The sequence below is a fragment of the Sus scrofa genome, chromosome 9 (assembly GCF_054392235.1).
Source record: "Sus scrofa isolate SSC_HxYL_T2T_F1_AM1 chromosome 9, Sscrofa_HxYL_maternal_Yorkshire_Landrace_v2.0, whole genome shotgun sequence".
Lineage (NCBI taxonomy): Eukaryota > Metazoa > Chordata > Mammalia > Artiodactyla > Suidae > Sus > Sus scrofa.
This window is the reverse complement of record NC_139391.1, coordinates 52,625,392-52,643,480: the sequence shown is the minus strand read 5'-3', so window position 1 is coordinate 52,643,480 and position 18,089 is coordinate 52,625,392. Positions and strand designations below refer to the sequence as shown.

General features: G+C 49.1%; 1 protein-coding gene across 24 annotated transcripts in view; it reads right to left on the bottom strand.

Annotated features, from left to right (window-relative positions):
* PKNOX2 (PBX/knotted 1 homeobox 2) overlaps positions 1 to 18,089 on the bottom strand; it is a 305,801-nt gene that overhangs the window by 174,656 nt on the left and 113,056 nt on the right. For 18 of the 24 annotated variants that reach the window (XM_084976576.1, XM_021063089.2, XM_084976572.1 and 15 more), the window contains one exon: positions 14,786 to 14,856. The exons of the other annotated variants lie outside the window; for them this stretch is intronic. The gene's annotated coding sequence lies outside the window, so the exon portion shown is untranslated. The remainder of the gene's footprint in view (positions 1 to 14,785; positions 14,857 to 18,089) is intronic. 24 annotated transcript variants of the gene reach the window in all.

Genomic DNA, 18,089 nt, shown 5'->3' with positions numbered 1-18,089 from the left:
GCTTGTATTTCACCTGCCTGCTGGGTGCTCACTAGCTTCCGAAATTCCTCTGGCATCAAGCACTTCCACCTTCGCCCTTGTCACTCAGCTAACTCCTCATCCTTCTAGCATCAACCCAGACCCCACCCCCTATCTTCTAGAAGCCTTCCTTAACTCCACAGATTTTACTAGGTGCCCTCCTGGGTGCTTTCAGGTGGTCCGCCCTTGCCTGATTACAGCACTTAACACATTGTACTAGGAGTGCCTGCTCACCTGTCATCTGCCTTTATTCTCTCGCTGTTCTCTATGCTCCAAAAGGGCACATCCTCATCTTGAATGACGCCTGAACATAGCAGGCAATAAACATTTGTTGAAAAATAACAAATGAACAAGTAGATGAAGAACAAATGAATGAATGAATGAATGAATGAGTTAGGATATATAAACTGAAAAAAAAATAATACACAAGAGGAGATCATCCCCATTGGAGGTTGACACAGGATGGAGGCATGAAGAAGTCTGGGGGCCCACTCCTGTGGGACCTGGCAGAAAGGCAGGAAGGACATCCAAATAAAATGCCCTGTTCATCCTGCTCCAGTGCCCTGGACCCCACCTGAGTAAATCTCAGCTCCCCAGGAGCAGAGAGTTTCATCAATAGGGAGACTTAACACTATTTCATAAACTTTCTTTAAATTAAAATCAGGCAACACACACACATACACATATACCCCACAGACATCTTCGTCGCTGAAAAGTTGCTCCCTATAAAATAAAAGAAGCTGTTTAAATGTCTTCCTTCCAAGCTAGCCCCACAGAGCTGGAGCTGAGAATACATTAGCCTTTAATGAAGTGAGACTCTCATCTTCCAGGAGACACCTCATTTAGCGCAATTGTTTCAGAGCCATTACAGAAAGACAATTACAAGGAAGCGGGGAGAGTAATTGGAAATGCTGGCAGGAGTTGGGCGAAATGATAATAAATAAAAATATTCAACCTAATAAGCTTCCAGGAGGGGGTGGGATGAAGAAAATCAACATAATTAGAACTGAACCTTAGCAAGGAAAAACAGACAGCAGGGTGGCAAGTGCTCAACTTGTACAGGAAGAAAGAAGTCACATGCAGCCCATGATGATCCCGGGGCTGCGGGCCGCTGGCCCTTCCGGAAGCTGCTGGAAGAAGAAGGGGGCACCCACAGCCCAGAGGCATGGGGGGCCCAGAGTGTGCTATTCTGGGCCACAGTCAACCAGGGCTGTGGAAAAGGCAGGCCCAGCCTGCATGGCGGGGGTCCTCCATGTGCTGAGGGCGGGGGTGGGGGGGAGGCCAGGGAGGAGCCCTGATTGTGCAGCTGACAATCTCTACTTCTGCAACCCTGGGCAAGAGGCCTTGGCTTTCTGTTCTTAAGATGAGAGGCGAACTACAAGATCTGTAAGTGTTCTGTCTTCTGTACGGGCATTTCCCTCTATTGATACGTCTTCCCTTCAAGTTCATCCCTTATCTTACAGGCCCCCTTTTGGCTTCTGGAATTTCAACATGGGAGCCTAGAAGTTAAGCTTAGAGACTCAGCCTAAGTGTCCGGCGTACAAAAATTATTCCTCACCCCATTCTATTCCATGCCTGCCCCTCCAACTACTACTCCCTGCTTGGGCCAAGCCAGCCACGCTCCATGGAGTCCAGCATGGTCCCTAGAACATAGATGCATTGGTTGATAGATTCTGTCCCCCCAAAAGACTGTCTAGAGCTTTTGCAGAGGAAATGATATAAGGCCTGGGATTTGTTTCAAAACTACCCCAGTGAAGAGGAGAATGATGATTTACATTATCATTTTTTGTTTGGTTGCTTTTCATTTGGATGTTTTTGAAAAAAAGGAATGTAAGTAACTTGAGGTCAGGAACCTCAAATTTGTCACCCGGTACCTAGCTCAGAACCTGGTACACAGTAGGCATATACTTATTTTTTGTTGTTGCGTAATGAGTTTCTAGTAAATACATCAAAGGTACTGTCTGGGAGTAGACAATTGAGGGTTAGATTGAAGTCAAATTTTAAAACTTTAAAAGATTCTCAAATAGTCTCAATCAATTCAAATAAATATAATTCAAACCCCATGTAATTTACCAAGCACCTGTCACATGCCAAGCCCTGGAGAGCCAAAGGTGAAGAGGGTCTCCAAGTCACTGTTCCTAAGGAATTTACCATCCAGCGAGATTCAGGCTATAAAGCTTTAGGCACGGCATGAGACCATGCTGGGGAATGGCACATTTGTCTGGAGACATTGGCAAATATGCACTGGACTCAACTCCTGAACAGTGGGCTGGGGCCCAAGGCCATGGTCCCTGGTTGCACTTACAACTCTTCAGTAAAAATGTTTAATATACCCTCAGCAATACATATATAAACATGCATGACAGGGGGTGACACATTAAGCCTACTACTGTGCCAACACATGAGGTGTCTTATGGAACATATTCAAAAATAGAAATCTGAACCAGATGAGATAAAAAATACACATAAATAAAGTTGTAATATTTTCTTCTCTTATTCCAGTGGCCCATCTTGCTCACTTGGTCTTGGAGACTTTACGTATAGAGTATCAGTGTCTGGTACTTGACAGGCCTGCCTTACAGAAGTAATTCCAGTCTGCTCAATACACAAAGCAGAATTTAACACCTGTTCTTCTTTTGCTGGCCAGAGCATCCAGTTTCCAGTAACTGGTAACAAATGAACCTCTAGGGCTATTAGAACCATGGGGCAGCAAAGTCAAAAAAGAGGATAAAAGAACTTAGACACCTCCCTCTGAGAGAGACAAGTAATCTTGATCATTTGGCAAACACATATGATAAATTCAGAATGTGCTCTGGATCCCACGCCAGGTGGAGTGCCAGCTACAGAAGCATCAGCCATGCACCCTGCATCGACACATCTTCATGGAAAAGGAAAGACAGATACACCCGGGATGCAGGTGGACACTGGTCAGTGTCTGGAGATTCAAGCCAGATGCTCTGGACGAGAGAAACAGCTTTTCCCTGAGGGAGCTAGTACTTGGGAAAGAGGTGATGTGAGACTAGGAGGATGGGCAGGGTTTGGCCATGCAGAGAGAAGACTTTTCAGGAAAAGGAAATGTCTGTCTGTGGCAAAGACACAGGGGCAATAAATTAAGGGGTGCATTCTTCTCGGCCTATCCTCAGCTTCATCTGGAGATCCCATATCCTGAGGCCAGGTGAAGGAGAGAGAATACTTACTCGAATTGCAAATAAAAGGGACAGGGACTCACTTTCAGGCCCAGTACCCTGGAAACCAGAGAGTGAGGCATGCTGCCATGACAGCTCCCTTCCAATATGCCAGTGGTTTGTCTAATAAAACAAGCATTTACTGAGTGCCAAAGGCTAACGGGAGAGGAAGGCATTCAAGGATGAGGTATTCTTCTCTGTGAGGGAGCACGACCTGGCCCACAGGCAAGGTCCAAGCTGGTTCTAAGAAGCTACCCTTCTTACTCTCACCCTTGGGAGCGAAACATCTCTAGGAGAGACATAACTGAAATATGATGCAGTAAATAGTCAAAGACTCCCAGTGTGCACAGGGAGCTTGAGGAAGATAGGCCCTGGCTGAGATGTGGTTACAGACATAGTCATCACCAAGAAACTGAGCTCTAACCAGGTAAAAGAGAGGGATCAAGTGCATTCTAGTCAAAGAGGACCTCCTGTGTAGAAGCAGAGAGGCACAACAGGGTAGGGAAACCCCAAATCCTGCTGATAAGGGCAGATGGTTCTGGGATCCAGCAAAGTCAAAGAAAGCAGGAAACGCAGGAGCCTGGGAGGATACAAGAGTTGCTCTCAGGCTGACCCTGCTGTGCCTAGAGCTGGGTACCACACACAGTGGTGCTTAATAAATGTGTGTTGATTGGAGATTGTCATTTCTAGAAACTAAGGGCTGGGATAAGCAATTCATTCTTATAAAGCCCCAGGCAGGGCCACATGCTGAGATGCATTTATTAAAGTCTTCTGATGAGAGAGGGAGGGAGGGAAGAGAAGAGGGAGGGGGAGAGCAGGGCCCACCATTGTCTCCACAGAGCCCCCGCACCCCTCCACATCCAGGAGCAGGCTCAGGGTCCAAAGGGGAAAGTAGACCTGTGCCGTAGAGAAGAAAGGAGGGTTGGCAACAACACTCTAAGTCCAGAAGCAGGGTTAAGCGTGCCTGCTATTTCCTTAAATTTTCTCAACGATCCTGTAAAATGAGATTTTATTACTCTTAAACAGATGGGGAAACTGAAGCTAAGACCAGGTCCTGTCTCATCAGGGGAGGAAGTGGGAGAGGGGACTGGAGTCTGAATCCATTGCACCAAGTTCCTCCTGATGCTGCCCAGACCACAGGGCAGGTGGAGAAGAGGAAGGCAAGCTGAACACCAGCAAGTGTGTGCGGCCCCGGGTCCTGGGTCCCCTCCAGTCTCCCCATGTTCTGCCACCCCCCTGGATGCCACTACATGAAATCCCAGACACTGGTGAAGAGGGTCTACCCTAGGGCAAGCAGCACTCTAGGATCTGGAAGGTCTTCTGTTAAAGGTGGCACAGAGGTGATGAGTCCACAGCAGCCTTTCATCCCCTTCTGACCTGGTTCCTTGCCCCAGCCTTGATTTACACTTTGCATCTAGAATGCCTGCACACCCTACAGAAACCTGGGACTTCCCCAGGCCCTGATATCACCCCTCCTAGGAGGTGGGAGTGTTGGGTTCCAGCCTGGCCTCTACCACCAAACCCCCAGTGGCCCTAGGCAAGGGGTTGCCTCCTCTGAGTCCCAGTTTCCCCACTCACTACCTGGGAATTCAGTGATGTCTAAGTCCTTGAGCATGCCATGAACCTCCTCCTCACTCCCCAGACTTCTTCTTTTCCTCCCTGCCCCACCCGACACCACTGCAGGCCCCTGGGAATCCCAGGTTATGTCGTTCTAATGGCAGCAGGCAGGCTAGGACCAAGGCCTCTGCACAGCCCGGCTAGGGCATGCTGGCCACAAGATCTGGGGAGGGGGATGAGGTCCCCAACTCAAAGCCAATCCCAACTGCTTCATTCACAAGAGATGTCCTAGTGCAGTGGGAAGTACCTAGTCTCAGAGTCATGAAGACCTGAGATAAAGTCCCAATTGCTCCTCTTTCTGGCTGTGGAACAAAGAGCGCATTGCTTAACTTGTCTGATGAAGCCCAGCTCTCTGATCTGCTCTAGTATGAGAGGACCTGTCTCAGAGGGTTGGTGGGAGGAGATGACAAAAGCTAATGCACTGAGCAAAAGCTATTCTTCTTCAGTACCCCGTAGATTAGGAAATTAGTAGGACTCCCAAAGTGCTTGACAGTCCTGAGAATCACATGGTATGGAGAACAGAGCTGCCACCCACGCTCAGCCAGTCACCAAGGCTGAGCAGTTTGATGATGAAGAAACCCACCTTCCAGCAGGAAAGGCTTCCCCAGGGAGAAACCCACGTGGGTCACTTGAAAGTGATACACTTTTTAAAAAATTGGGTTTAAAGTTCTAAAACAACAGCAGTGAACTCCTCCTGCCTCTGCAGCTACTTGGGCCCAGGTGGGGATCGGGGCATTAATTAAACTCACCTAGCCTTCCCCACAAGACCAAGTGGTCCCAAGCTAGGACACATCCCCTCGCATGGTCTCGTGCACCAGAAAGTGGCTTCCCCACCAGGACCTGGAGATGGATCTGCTTTGTGGACCAAACACAGGCACCCTCGAAAACCCACCCCCAGACACCCACCCCAAGCTAGCCTAATTCTGTCCTAAGTATTCCTAAGGTGCCTTCCAATTTCCCGCTGTAATAAATGGCACAGAATGCAAATGGAGGTGGATGTGGGACACAGATGTTTGCACTAATTTAATTGAGGGAACACCTTGGATTAAACACTTTGCAAAACACTCACAAATAGGTTCAGTGCATTCGGTAATGAAAAGCCTCCCAGTCCCTGGCACTTTGCTGCGGCTGCCTGGGGCTCCAGGAGAGTTGCTAGGAGTGGGGTGGCTTGGGGGAGAGGCCCAGAGCAGAGTGGAGACAAGATGCCTCCAAACACAGGGAGAAGGCCAGGGACCCGAGTTCCTGGGAGAGCTTCCAGCAGATTTTCCACCAGCTGGGGCTGACTCCACCAAGAAGCAGAACCCAGAGGGCCTGGGGAGAGGGAGGCAGCACCTGCCTCCCCTCGTGGGTAGTGGCTCACCTGTGGGAGTCAGCTACAGGCCTGCCTCCCTGTCCTCAGGACTCTGCTCCAACCCGGTTGCCTCACTGCCCACCCGAATGACAGCCAGTCACCCACCTGTATGGAATTGGGGCCCCCAGGCCCATGAACATCATGGAATAGCAGCCTATTCAACCTGGGGACGTGAGGTGAATGGGAACTGTCTCTCAGAAATTTGGGTGTTGTTTGCATAGCAGTGCTCATTCCTCTGAATCTCCTTCTTCCTTACCTTCCCCTATTGCTTAAGGTGCTTAAAAAGCTCAAATCCTGTGCATCTACCAAGCCCCAAACTTCCCCCCCACCCTTTCACCCATGCATCCATCATTCCCTCAGCTCTGGAGCTACAGAGATGAGCGTTGCCCAGTACCTGCCCTGGACATGCGTGCTGTGGCCAGGGAGGCAGATAGTCACTGTCCCAGGGGTGCCATGATGCACACTTGGTAACTTGGGAGCCCAGGGACAGTGTGGCACTTGCCATGAGAAGGTCGAAAGACCAGCTGAGAAAAGGGGAAAAGCATCTCTAGCAGAGGGAACAGCATGTGCAAAGATAATGAGGCACAGAAATAGGACCATTTATGCAGGTCCACTTGGGGGACAGGTAGCACAAAGGAAGATGGACCATTTTCAACAGACCCTGCCTGCCACCCCAGCCCCTGAAAGTTCCCACAGTTGGGCAAATCTGGAATAAGTTCCTATAATAATTACTCTGTAAGCCTCGGAGTTCCAACCAGGCCTGGGTGATTTTATTTTCCTGAAAACAGAATCCCTAATTTTCAAACGCAATGATCACTTCAAGTATAATAACCATTATAATAATAACCTCTTATATTTGTGTAGTGCTTCATAGTTTATAAAACACTTTCATATTTCTCTTATAATCTTCCACCAACGACCCTTCAAGAAAGATAGAATAGGTAGTGTTAGTATTCTTGTTTTCTGAATGAGAACATTAAATTCCAAGGTCCCAGCTACCTAAATAACGGAACTAGGGCTCAAAATCAAGTCTATCTGACAGCAACATGTATCCTTGTTCACTTATTCCCTCATTAAGGGCATCATGGAGTATTTGTTGAACACCTATTACATACCAAGCAACACTTCAGACCCAGAGCATAGATAGTATGGTGGGGATGTTAAGATGATTATAAGCCTCGATGAAGAGACAGAACATTGACAGACACACCTGGGCCAAGGGGGAAATATCAGGACAAAAAGCAGGGCACCAAGACTCAGGAACCAAGAAAAACACAAAGCAGTATATTCAAACACTGCCTCACACACACACACACACACACACACACACACACACACACACAAACACCCTGCAGCCTACATGCACACAGGCAACATGCATTTACCCTAATCACACAGGAAGACATGAGCTGTTTCTCCTAGACTGTACCCATGCTCCCCAGAATGGAATGCAGGCTTCTTTACCCTGACATCCCCACCAGTAGCTGGGCAGCAGACCAGAGCCAGCAGACCAGAGGCTGCCTGTTGGGCCTGAGCTCTGCACAATTCCCAACACACACACAGACCCACAGGTCCTCCCAGAATAGCAACCCAGGTGTTCTAGCACTGGAAGAGCCCAGGATGTGACACACATCCAGGGAAGCTTAGGTTCTAGTCAGGATGGATGGATGAAATGCATGGATAGATGGAATGGATGGATGGTTGGATGGGATAAATAGATGGACGGATAGATGGGATGGATGGATGGATGGATGGGTGAGTGGGATGATGGATGGGTAGATGGGATGGATGTGGAGGGAAGACTGGGAAGCATAGGAGTTTTCACCTGCCTAGAGGTAGAGTCCGCTGGGCCCCCACCATTGTGCCCCTTACAGGTGAACATTGCCTTATTCTCTGATGAGGACAGTTGAGCCTCAGCGCCCTCTGCAAAAACAATACCCATCTCACAGGATCCACGTAAAAATGTGCAACAGGAGGTGCTGGCACACCTAGAGCCGTGTGTGGCACACACAGGGAATCGGAGCCTTCCTACCCAGGAAGCAAAGGTGATGTACAGGCAAGTAACTGTGCAAAGCCTCCACAGAAATTAGTCTCCTGACCACCCACCACCATCGCCCATCCCAGGGTTTGGAAGGCTTACTAGAGAAAACCTCTCCATCACTCCACCCTCTTCCCTTTGGTTCATTCATTCAACCAAACATGTAGGGTGCCTGTTGTGGCCAAGCATGATTCTAGGTATTGGGATTAGGAGAAGGATAAGATTCAGTTCTTTTTTTCCTTTTTTGGCTGCCCCACAGCATATGGAGTTCCCAGGCCAGGAATCAGATCTGAGCTGTAGTTGTGACCTAAGCTGCAGCTGCAGCAATGGTGGATCCTTAACCCGCTGTGCTGGGTCAGGAATTGGAACCTGCATCCCTGAGCTTCCAAGACACCACAGATCCCGTTGCACCACAGCAGGAAACCCAAGATTCAGTTCTTAACTTGGTTAGACTGATGCCCGTGTTTGAGGTCTTGTGACAACTCACAGGTTGAAGGAGTTCAGCAGTATTTCAGGAAAGGCAGGAAGTCCTGTAAGTGGTCATCGCAAAGGAGATAATGTGAACTGAGTATTGCAGGCAGAGCAGAGGTTATCCAGACTGATAAGATTCCAGACAGAGGGAACAGCATGTGCAAAGGCACTGAGGTGTGAAGTTATACAGAGTATTTGGGGGGGAACTGAGCATATTTAGGTACCAGGAGTGGAAATGTGACCACATGTCTGAGCGTCTGTAAGTAACAGGGAGGAGGGAGATGCAAGGGGGGCTAGAGAAGTAGAACTGAGCTGGGAGGCCCATGGTTAACCAGGCCAAGGACGCTCAGGTAGTACAGAACCACTGGAGAAAGTGGAACACAGGCTAGACATGGGCACATATCACAACAGGATCGATTTGGCCCCAGTCATTGCAGGCTCAGCACCAGGCTTCTCCACATACAGGGAGCTACTGCCACTGACTCTGATGATACATGAATTTGACTGAGGTCTTCTCCTCTTTGATGCATGCAACTACCCCTGGAGAAATGGCCAAAATGGGAAGCAATTTTTCCTCTCTGAAGAGGCAGGCTCACTGGCTAACAGCGAAGGCCAGGGAAGGGTTCTCACATCACCACCAGCACCCACAGCCAGAGCTGCTGGAAGGAGTGTGTGGAAATCCTGCAGAACCTCCTGGGGATTCGGGAAGGACTTGAGGAGAAGAGATAATGGTGGAGGTAACAGGAGCCACAGAGGAGGCAAAAATAAGGGAAATCCCTCAGGCTGGACAAAGGTTTCTGACTACTTGCCTTCACAGGGAACAGGAGAGAAAAAGGCAAGGTGGGCAGTAGCGGCCACCTTGTAGTTCCAAATCCTGCACAAGCTTCTCCAGTCCTGCTCACAGCAAGGAAGTTTCTCCCCCCCACCCTTTTGTCTCCCCTCCTTCTAGTCCCTCCTTCCCAGCTCCTCTCCAGAAAGGTTTATGGAGAAGACTCCAAATAGCCCCCTCTCCTGCAGGCACAGTCACACCAACTGAAAGGAGATTTAATTAGCAAAATCTCGTTAGGCAAACGAAATTATCCGTAAGACAATACTCCTCTGGACAGGGGGTATGATTAAACAAAGCCATTAATTGAGAGAGTCGCTTTGGCAGCCCCCGGATGCGTTCATCTCTGGGCAGGCTCCACTGTGCCTCCCGGTGCCGGCGGAACAGACTCTGCCCCCGCCCCGCTGGCCCCGCCCCCTCCCCGCTCCATCTCCGCGCTTCCTGGGCCCCTCCAGTTGGGGCTGCAGACCTCGTATCTCATCAGCGGCCTCTCTGCCGCCAGATTCCTGCTAAAGTGCCTTGATTGCATAATGTCTATTTGCATAATGTAAATTGCAATCTCCTAGCTCGGGAGGCAGGAATCACAGAACAGCCATTATTTTTTACCACTCCACAAAAATTCTACATTTAGAAAGCAGATTTGCAGCTCAGAAAGCCGTATAAATCTGAATCGGCCAGAAACACCATTAAATCACACCAATTAAGCTGGACCAAGGAAGAACCCTTGTCACTGTTCTCTGCACACGCAAGGACTCCCAGCCCAGATGGAGGCCACGAAAAACTGGAGGCTGTGACAGTGAGGCTATATCACGTGCTGCAAGAGGCAGGACATTCTGTCTTATAAAACTTAACATACACCCCAAGCCTAGGTGCCTATCAAGACCCTGTGGAGAGAGGACAGAGAGGAGCAGAAGCATTCTGAGTTATTTCTAAGTTGGCTGCCAGATTTCTTATGGGCATGTCTGTCTGCAGACTTTAAATTTATGGAACAGGAGAGAGTATGTGGGGAAGAAGTCTGCACCTTTGGCAAAGGTAGTGGGGAGAGGGCAGCCATTTCACAAGTGGGTGAAAAGTCCAGGGCCTTTGGCAGCTCCTTAATGACCTTCTTCTGTCTTCTCCCAAGTGTCCTCCAGACCGAGTGAAAGAAAACCAAGGCCAAATCCTGCTCAGACTGGGCTGGGCGAGAATATGAGCTCTTTTTAAGAGCTGTTTCCCAGGGGTCACAGGAGAGAGAGGTGAGTCACAAGTTCCCTGGAAAGGAGCGGTCCCTCTGACAACCACTCATGACTCCAGCTTCCCCGCAGCCACGTACCTGGTTACTCTTTTGCCTCTTTATTGCTCATTCAATATTCATCTGTCAAAGGGCAAGATGCTAATGTGTATTATTAAAATATCAATAGTTTATGAGTGAACTTTTATGGAGAGTACAGTTAAAGGAAAGATGCTTGACCATCTCCACAAGGAGCAAAGGAGAGGGAGAGGACCAGTCTTTCCAACTCCAGCTTTTATTTGTGTCTTGGGTGAGAGCATGGCCAAATCATTATCAAGTCGCTCTTGTGTGCCAGGAATGGCACTCAAGCTTGCACTTGCTGGATTTCATTTAGTCCCCACAGCCATCCTGGGAGGGGTACACAATCCTATTTCCATTCTAGAGATGCCGGATCCGAAGACCAAAGAGATGTGTCCAGAATCACAGAGCTTCTAAGTCACGGGCTAAGGAACTCCAGCTTTGGACTCCAAACCCAATGTTCGCCCCTGCCCCCAAGTTGGAGCCTTGAAAATACAAATGATCTTTTATGTTTTTATCTGTTTCCTTCACCTGCCCAAATTAAACATTGGTTTCCTGACCTATGTTTCACGAAAGGGGAAAGGAGAGAACAGGAAATCATTCGTGCTTTCACACAGACCCATTTCCATAACATCGGCCTCCACTTCAGATATGTCTAGGCTAGCTCCCAGAATCGTCTCTGCACATTTAGAATCTTAGAACTGAGGGTGACATTGGAGATGATATCATCAGAATTTCCCCCTTTACCAGAGAGTAAACTGAGTTTCCTGAGCCACACAATGAAGTGATTGGATCTCTAAAATAGAGTCTTAAGTTGGAGTTCAACTCTATGACTAACTTACTCTGTCACTGGCCAGGTACCTCTCTTGTCTCTGCTCCCCTTTTGCATGTGATACAGAGATAATAACAGTGTCCCATAAAGTAGTGTAGTGGTTTCTATGGGAAAATGCCATCACCTGCTTAGCAGAGTTTCTAGCATGTAGTAAGTGTTCAACAAACAGTGATTATTACTTTTCAGCTGACTTGTGGAAAACTCTAAGACCCTCACTCCAAACCTCAGCACCTTTTCATTAAAACCAAGCCCCTTACCCCTCTCTCCCCTGCCCCCTCTATTTCACCATTAGCCATTCTCATATCTTGGCCCTTGGGAAAAATGAACTGGTTCTGCACCCACTCTTAGGTTGCTTGAGTTTTGTTTCTATCCCCTTAAGTCACAAGGCAGACAGGGTACTCAGATGCTTTTCCAGAATTTAGCTCCATCTGGGTCAGGAAAATGGCAAAGGAAAGGGAGCTTGGTCCTCAAGGGCCCCACCTTCCACAGATTACATTGTGTGGCAGAGAAGGAGGAGGGAGAGGAAAGGACACGATCAGGGAGGAAGGGCTGCCTGACTTGCCCAGGCCCCCCATGGCCCCTAAGCCCCTTCGGTCTGATCTTTGGCTGAAGCCTCCCCCAGTTTGGAAGGCCATGGGAGTGGGAGCTATGCACCAGAATGAAGGGCTCAACCTGTACAGCCCCTGTCACAGGTCTAAGTTCTTCCCCAGACCTGGCACTTCAAGCTGTGGGTTGCAAACTGGACCCACTCTTGCCCAGATGAACTATAAGAAACCTCTTACCACCAGCACATCCTCAGGGAATCCCACTCTGGGGAAGAAGCCTAGCCTGGCCTCCGGGGGTCCCCTCAAACCCAGACATTGTGTGAGTTAAGGGACAGGCTGATGCCAGGGGTTTCTTTAGCCTACCTTGGGAATAAATGAGGCTATGCTGTCCCACATGATGAATACTAGTTGTGAGAGACTGTCCTTTCAAAGCTGGTTGCAAAGACACATACCCCACCCTTCACTGAATGTGCTGTGGGCACTCCTCCTTTGCAACATGGCTGGGGGGTGTCTGTGTTCCCTTCTTTACACCCAGGTGGGCCTCTGAACCTGCCCCGACCATGTGTGGAAGGGGTGCTGCTGGACTCGGGCAGAACAGCCCTGCCTGGCTCCTGCTAACCTCAAGACACTCCCTCTGGGCCTGCAGCCACCATGTCATGAGGATGTCCAGGCCACAAGGTGAGGTCACGCAGGTTTGGTGGACAGCCCCAGCTAATATCTCTGCCAACAGCTGGTATCCACCCCCAGAGTTATGAGCCAGCGAGCCTTCAGATGATGTTGGCACCTAGTTTTCTGCCTGGAGGAGACCCCAGGCCTGTGGGTCGGAGACCATTTCCCTGCTGTGCCCTGTTTGAACTCCCGACTCACGGAATAGATGAGCAAGACAAACATTAAGTCACTAAGTCTTGGGGTGGTTTGTTACACAGCATAATAACTGGAACACCACTTGAACTAAATCAGAATATTTGCTGTTTCTCTCAAATCCAGCCCTTCCTTCAGACTTTCAGACCCTTCCCTCCTGGCAGTCTGGTCCCTCTGAGCCCCCCTCTTCATCCCCCTCCAAAAAGCAGGCTCCACCTGCTTGAGGCAGCCTTAGCAAAACACTCCCTGAAAGATCTTTTGAATCTTTCCATTTCTGAGTCCTGGGACCCGGAGATTCCCGCTCTTGCACGTTCCTCTGTGCATGTCCCAGAGTGACCCCAAGAGGGAGCTCCCCGAGTGTGGGTGGCCCCGGGCCAGGCGCCCTGCTGCCCTGAGGGACAGGGAGGGAATGTTCAGAACTACTTCCTCTATACTCACTGCTCTCATTAAGGTTCACGCTCAGCTTGTTCCTCTCATACTTGACTTGACTTATGAGGTCCCTCTAACCTCCACTACGAGGAGACATCGATTCTCACAAAGGTCATTATCTTCCTCCTCTGGCTCCCCCATCCTCCCCGCCCCATCTCCTAGGTAGGCTTTCCTGGAACAGGATGGAGGGAGGCACCCTTCTCCACTCCTGAGCCTGGAGAGGGGGAGCCTGGGAGCCAAGCCGCGCCGTCAATCACAGAGGCACCAGCGCTGACTCGCAGGCCATTAGGCGGAGCGCCGGCGCCCTGCTCGCTCACCGGGCAGCCATCGGCAGGATGTTAGACTATCGCAGGGCGGCCATTCTTATGATTTATTCAAATACTCATTACAGTCAATCTATTTTTACACAGAGGTGAAGATGTGTGCTGATAACGGTTAATCATTTATAATTCCATGGACTGGTTGGGAGCCAATGTACTATCAAAGTCGCAGCCACTCAGCCCCCAGGAGCGCCAAAGCAGGGTGGGGAAGCCGCGGGGCCCCGGGCAAGCTCTTCTAGCTGACATGGCCTGAGCGGCTACCGGGTGGGGGTTGCAGCAGGGAAACCCAGCCCGGGGAAGCCCAGGCTCGCCTCGCTGAGGGCACACGGTCAAGTGCGGGCCAGCGGGATGCCTGGCATAGGAGGCAGAGAATCTCAGAAGAGGGAAAAATCACTTCTAGCTGGAGTTACCAAAAAGGCTCCACCAAACAAGCAGACTGGATTGAGGCCAGGTCCAACAGGTGGGAAGACTTCTGCCAAGTGGGAGAACCAACATGAGCAAACACATGGATGTGTAAGGTGGAGTGGCAACTGTGTTGATGGAAGGGACACAACCAGCAGCATTTCCTTTCTCCTCCTTCACATCTCTAAAAACGAGCAAACATTGTTTAGTGGGGTGACCCACTGGGAGGAACCACTTCTTAGCAGGTGGGAGCTTTGAACGTGGCCCAGATCTTCCTCTCACAGCCTCCTGAGCTTATCCCCTAGACCATGGCAACAGCGGTCTGGACTGGCCTTGCAAATTCAAGAACTCTTCAGCACCATGGCACACGGAACACGTCAGGGCCACCTTAACGCACAAACAATACTGTCTAACTCAATAGGGTGTCATGTCACATTCAGACCTCATCTAATTAGAGGTCCACTGTATTTCACATTCTGACCAGCTCATTGTTGAGTGCTTCTCTCACACAATGTGTGGCTGTGAAAGATCAGGTTTGGGACTGGTCTTTAACCCATAACCTTATTGAGTCAGCATGGAAAATGCCAATCAAAGTTACTCACAGTTCACAGTCCCTTTTCTGGTGAGCGGCATGGAGGACAGCGAGCCTCAGAGTCCTGCTCCAAACTTCAACCTGCCAGTGAAAGGAAATATCTTTATAGACTCTGTGTGGTTCTGCTGGGAGTGAGAGCAAGTTGGGGTGGGGGTAAACTCAGAAGTGGGTCTGGTCCTGTGCCCACAGTACTAAGTAGGGAAGCTTCCTAAGCAAGGGGCTCCTAGTGGCAAACAATGATAGTTTAGAGGACTAACCAGGACAGAGAGAAAGGACCACTGCTTGGTTTCTCAATTTCTTGAGTCTCTTCCTCTTTTCTATAGGAATCCCAGGGTGAAGGAGGCTTATGGCTGTGGAGGCCCCTGAGCTGACCAGGGCCAGCATCACTTACTGATGCCCCCTGTCTGATGGAAGACCCCATGCAGAGATCAGAGGGACAGAGCTGAGGGGCCCCTGGGAAAGGTTGCAAACAAGCGAACAAACACCACAAATGCTGTTGTTTATGGCAGGATTATGGAAAATCCTGGCGTGGGAGGGAACTTTCAAATAAAAGTGAAGAGTCCCATCGGGCTGGAAGGAACATGTGCGTGGGGAAGAATGATGGGGGCATGAGTGGAAAGATCAAAAACATGACTATTTTTAATCCTATTTCTGGGATGAAGCAATAACAACAACAAGAAAAACCCAAAGTTCCCTCTGCAGTGCAGCAGGTTAAGGATCCAGCACTACTGCAGCTGTAGTGTAGGTCACAGCTGTGGCTCGGATTTGATTCCTGGCCTGGGAATTTCCATATGCCATGGATGTGGCAAAAAAATAATAAGAAGAATAAGAAAAATCCGGCGCATATTTATCAGAGGCCTGCTCTGTGATCCACCCCCACCAGGTGCAGCAGAAATAAAATACATGGGTCCTGTTATCAAAGTGCTGCCATAGCACTGGCAAAATAAGAATATCTATATGAAACATCATCAGGTAAGACAAGATGCGTGCATACAGTACAGTAGTGCTGGACTGTGTGGTGGAGACTACAGCTTTCTCCCCACAGAGAAAGGAAGTTGTTGAGAGCTGGAGCACCCAGGGAAGATTTTGGGGGAGAGAAAACTTGGATGGGCCCCTGGAGGACTGGTCAGGTGAGGTCTGGCTGGTAGAAGAGAGAGAGAGCATTCCAAGAAAGGGAGAAATCTGAGCAAGGGTGTGAGGGGGGAGCATGCAGCACCCAGGGGCGAGGCAGAGAGACTACAGGAGGAGTAAGCAACCGGGCTCCAAGTGACAGGCAGAGAGGCCAGGCATGGGCTGGGAGCTCTGAAGCCATTGCAGGTTTTTCAACCAAGAAATGACATGAAGAAGAGGAACTTCCTCACATCCACCTCTCTTTAGCATTTTCCTTTTAATTAAGACAGAGCGGCTTCCTGGAAGAGGTGGGATTTCAGATAGAAGGTTCAGGCAGGGGGTGCAAGACAATGCATTCGTGGAAAGATGTCCCCTTATTCATGACCATGTCCACTAGGATGAGGCACTTCCTCTGGAGCTGTCTAATAACACCTCCAAGACCAAGGCTGCTGACTCACGGAGGGACCTCTGAGACAAACCAGACCACTGACGGCAAGCGGTTGAGGACAAGGACTACATCTTAGGTGTCTTTATAGCCCAGCACGTGTCAGGTTCTCAGTAGATGTCTGGTGAAATGTCTAGTGGTGGACTCTGTCCATTCTAATCAGTATCCACAACCAGAACCTCAGAAGCAGCCCTTGGCTGGCAATGGGCTCTATCTTGTAATTGTCTAAACTATTAACCTATTGCTACTGAACGTAGGTGAACTTAGTACAGGAAATTTCTAGGGTGAATTTTTATCCCTGCCCTCAGGGACTGTCTGTTGAGACATCAGCAACTGGGGAGAATATCTGACAGACCTGCCATGTGCACAAGCTGCTAAGCTGGGGACAGCCACTCTGCTGAGGAGATAGATTCAAGAGTGTTATGATGCTTCGGACAAGCTGAAAGGATGGGCCAAAACTAAAAAGTTTTTTCCTCTACCAGTTTTTTGGGTTTTTTGTTTTTGTTTTTTGTTTTGTCTTTTTGCCATTTCTTGGGCCGCTCCCCTGGCACATGGAGATTCTCAGGATAGGTGTCGAATCAGAGCTGTAGCTGCCGGCCTATACCACAGCCACAGTAACACAGGATCAGAGCTGTGTCTTCGACCTATACCACAGCTCGTGGCAATGCCAGATCCTTAACCCACTGAGCGAGGCCAGGGGTTGAACTTGAACCTGCATCCTCATGGATCCTAGTTGGGTTCATTAACCACTGAACCTTGAAGGGAACTCCCATTTTAATTTCTTAAAGAATTGTAGGAAAAGATTTGACAAGAATATATATACCACACCCTAGTCTTACATTTAAAAATTGACTGCAAATTCACAGACTGGAGTGACCTGTATTTTTTTAAAGAATGGGTTGAATTAAATGCAAGCCGAAGTAGAGCCCAGGGTGTGGTGTTGCTGCCAAACCCAATACATTGCTCTTGGGTGGCATTAGAGCCACACGGTGGCCAACCAAGGAGGGAATGATCCCCTCACTTTAAACTTAGCAATCCACATTACTTTTAGATGCAGTTTTGGCATCATATTTTAATAACTTTGACAGTGATGAGTAGAAGAGAGAGGTGAGCAAAGTGGTTAATGTACTGGTTAAAAGTCTAGTGCTTAAAAGCACAAGCTCTGGAATTGAATTGTGCAGGTTTCCATCCCAGCTCCACTACTTACTAGCAGTGGGACTGTGGGCAAGTTGCTTAACTTCCCTGTGACTCAGTTTTCATCTGTGAAATCGGGCCAATAAGGAGTCTACCTCTGAGGCTGGGCGTGAGGGTTAAATTTCATATACTATAAAGTGCTTAGAACAGTGCCTCGCATAACATAAGTGTTCATTCAATGTTATCTTTGTTGTTATTTTCATTATTAGAAGGCTGTGAGGTAAAAGTTATGGGGGAAACTAGAGATGGACCTCCATTTGTCCCCCTCTGATATAATCCTTTGGTCCTAGTTCTCTTGACTAAGGCAACAATTTCTCTCCCACATGGTGGTCCTCCAAATACTTGAAGAAGCTATGTGAAAGAGAGGCTGCATTGCTCTACATGGTAGAATTAAGGCTAGATGATAGATACTAGAGGAAGCCAATCTGCAGGTCAATGTAAGAAAGACTTCTCTAGTAATAAGAACCATCCCAAAATGAGTTAGGCTTCCTTGGAAGGTAGTGAGCTCTCCAACATGGCAAAGAGGATCCTGTACTGGGTGAGGAGATGCCCCAGAGCATCTGGG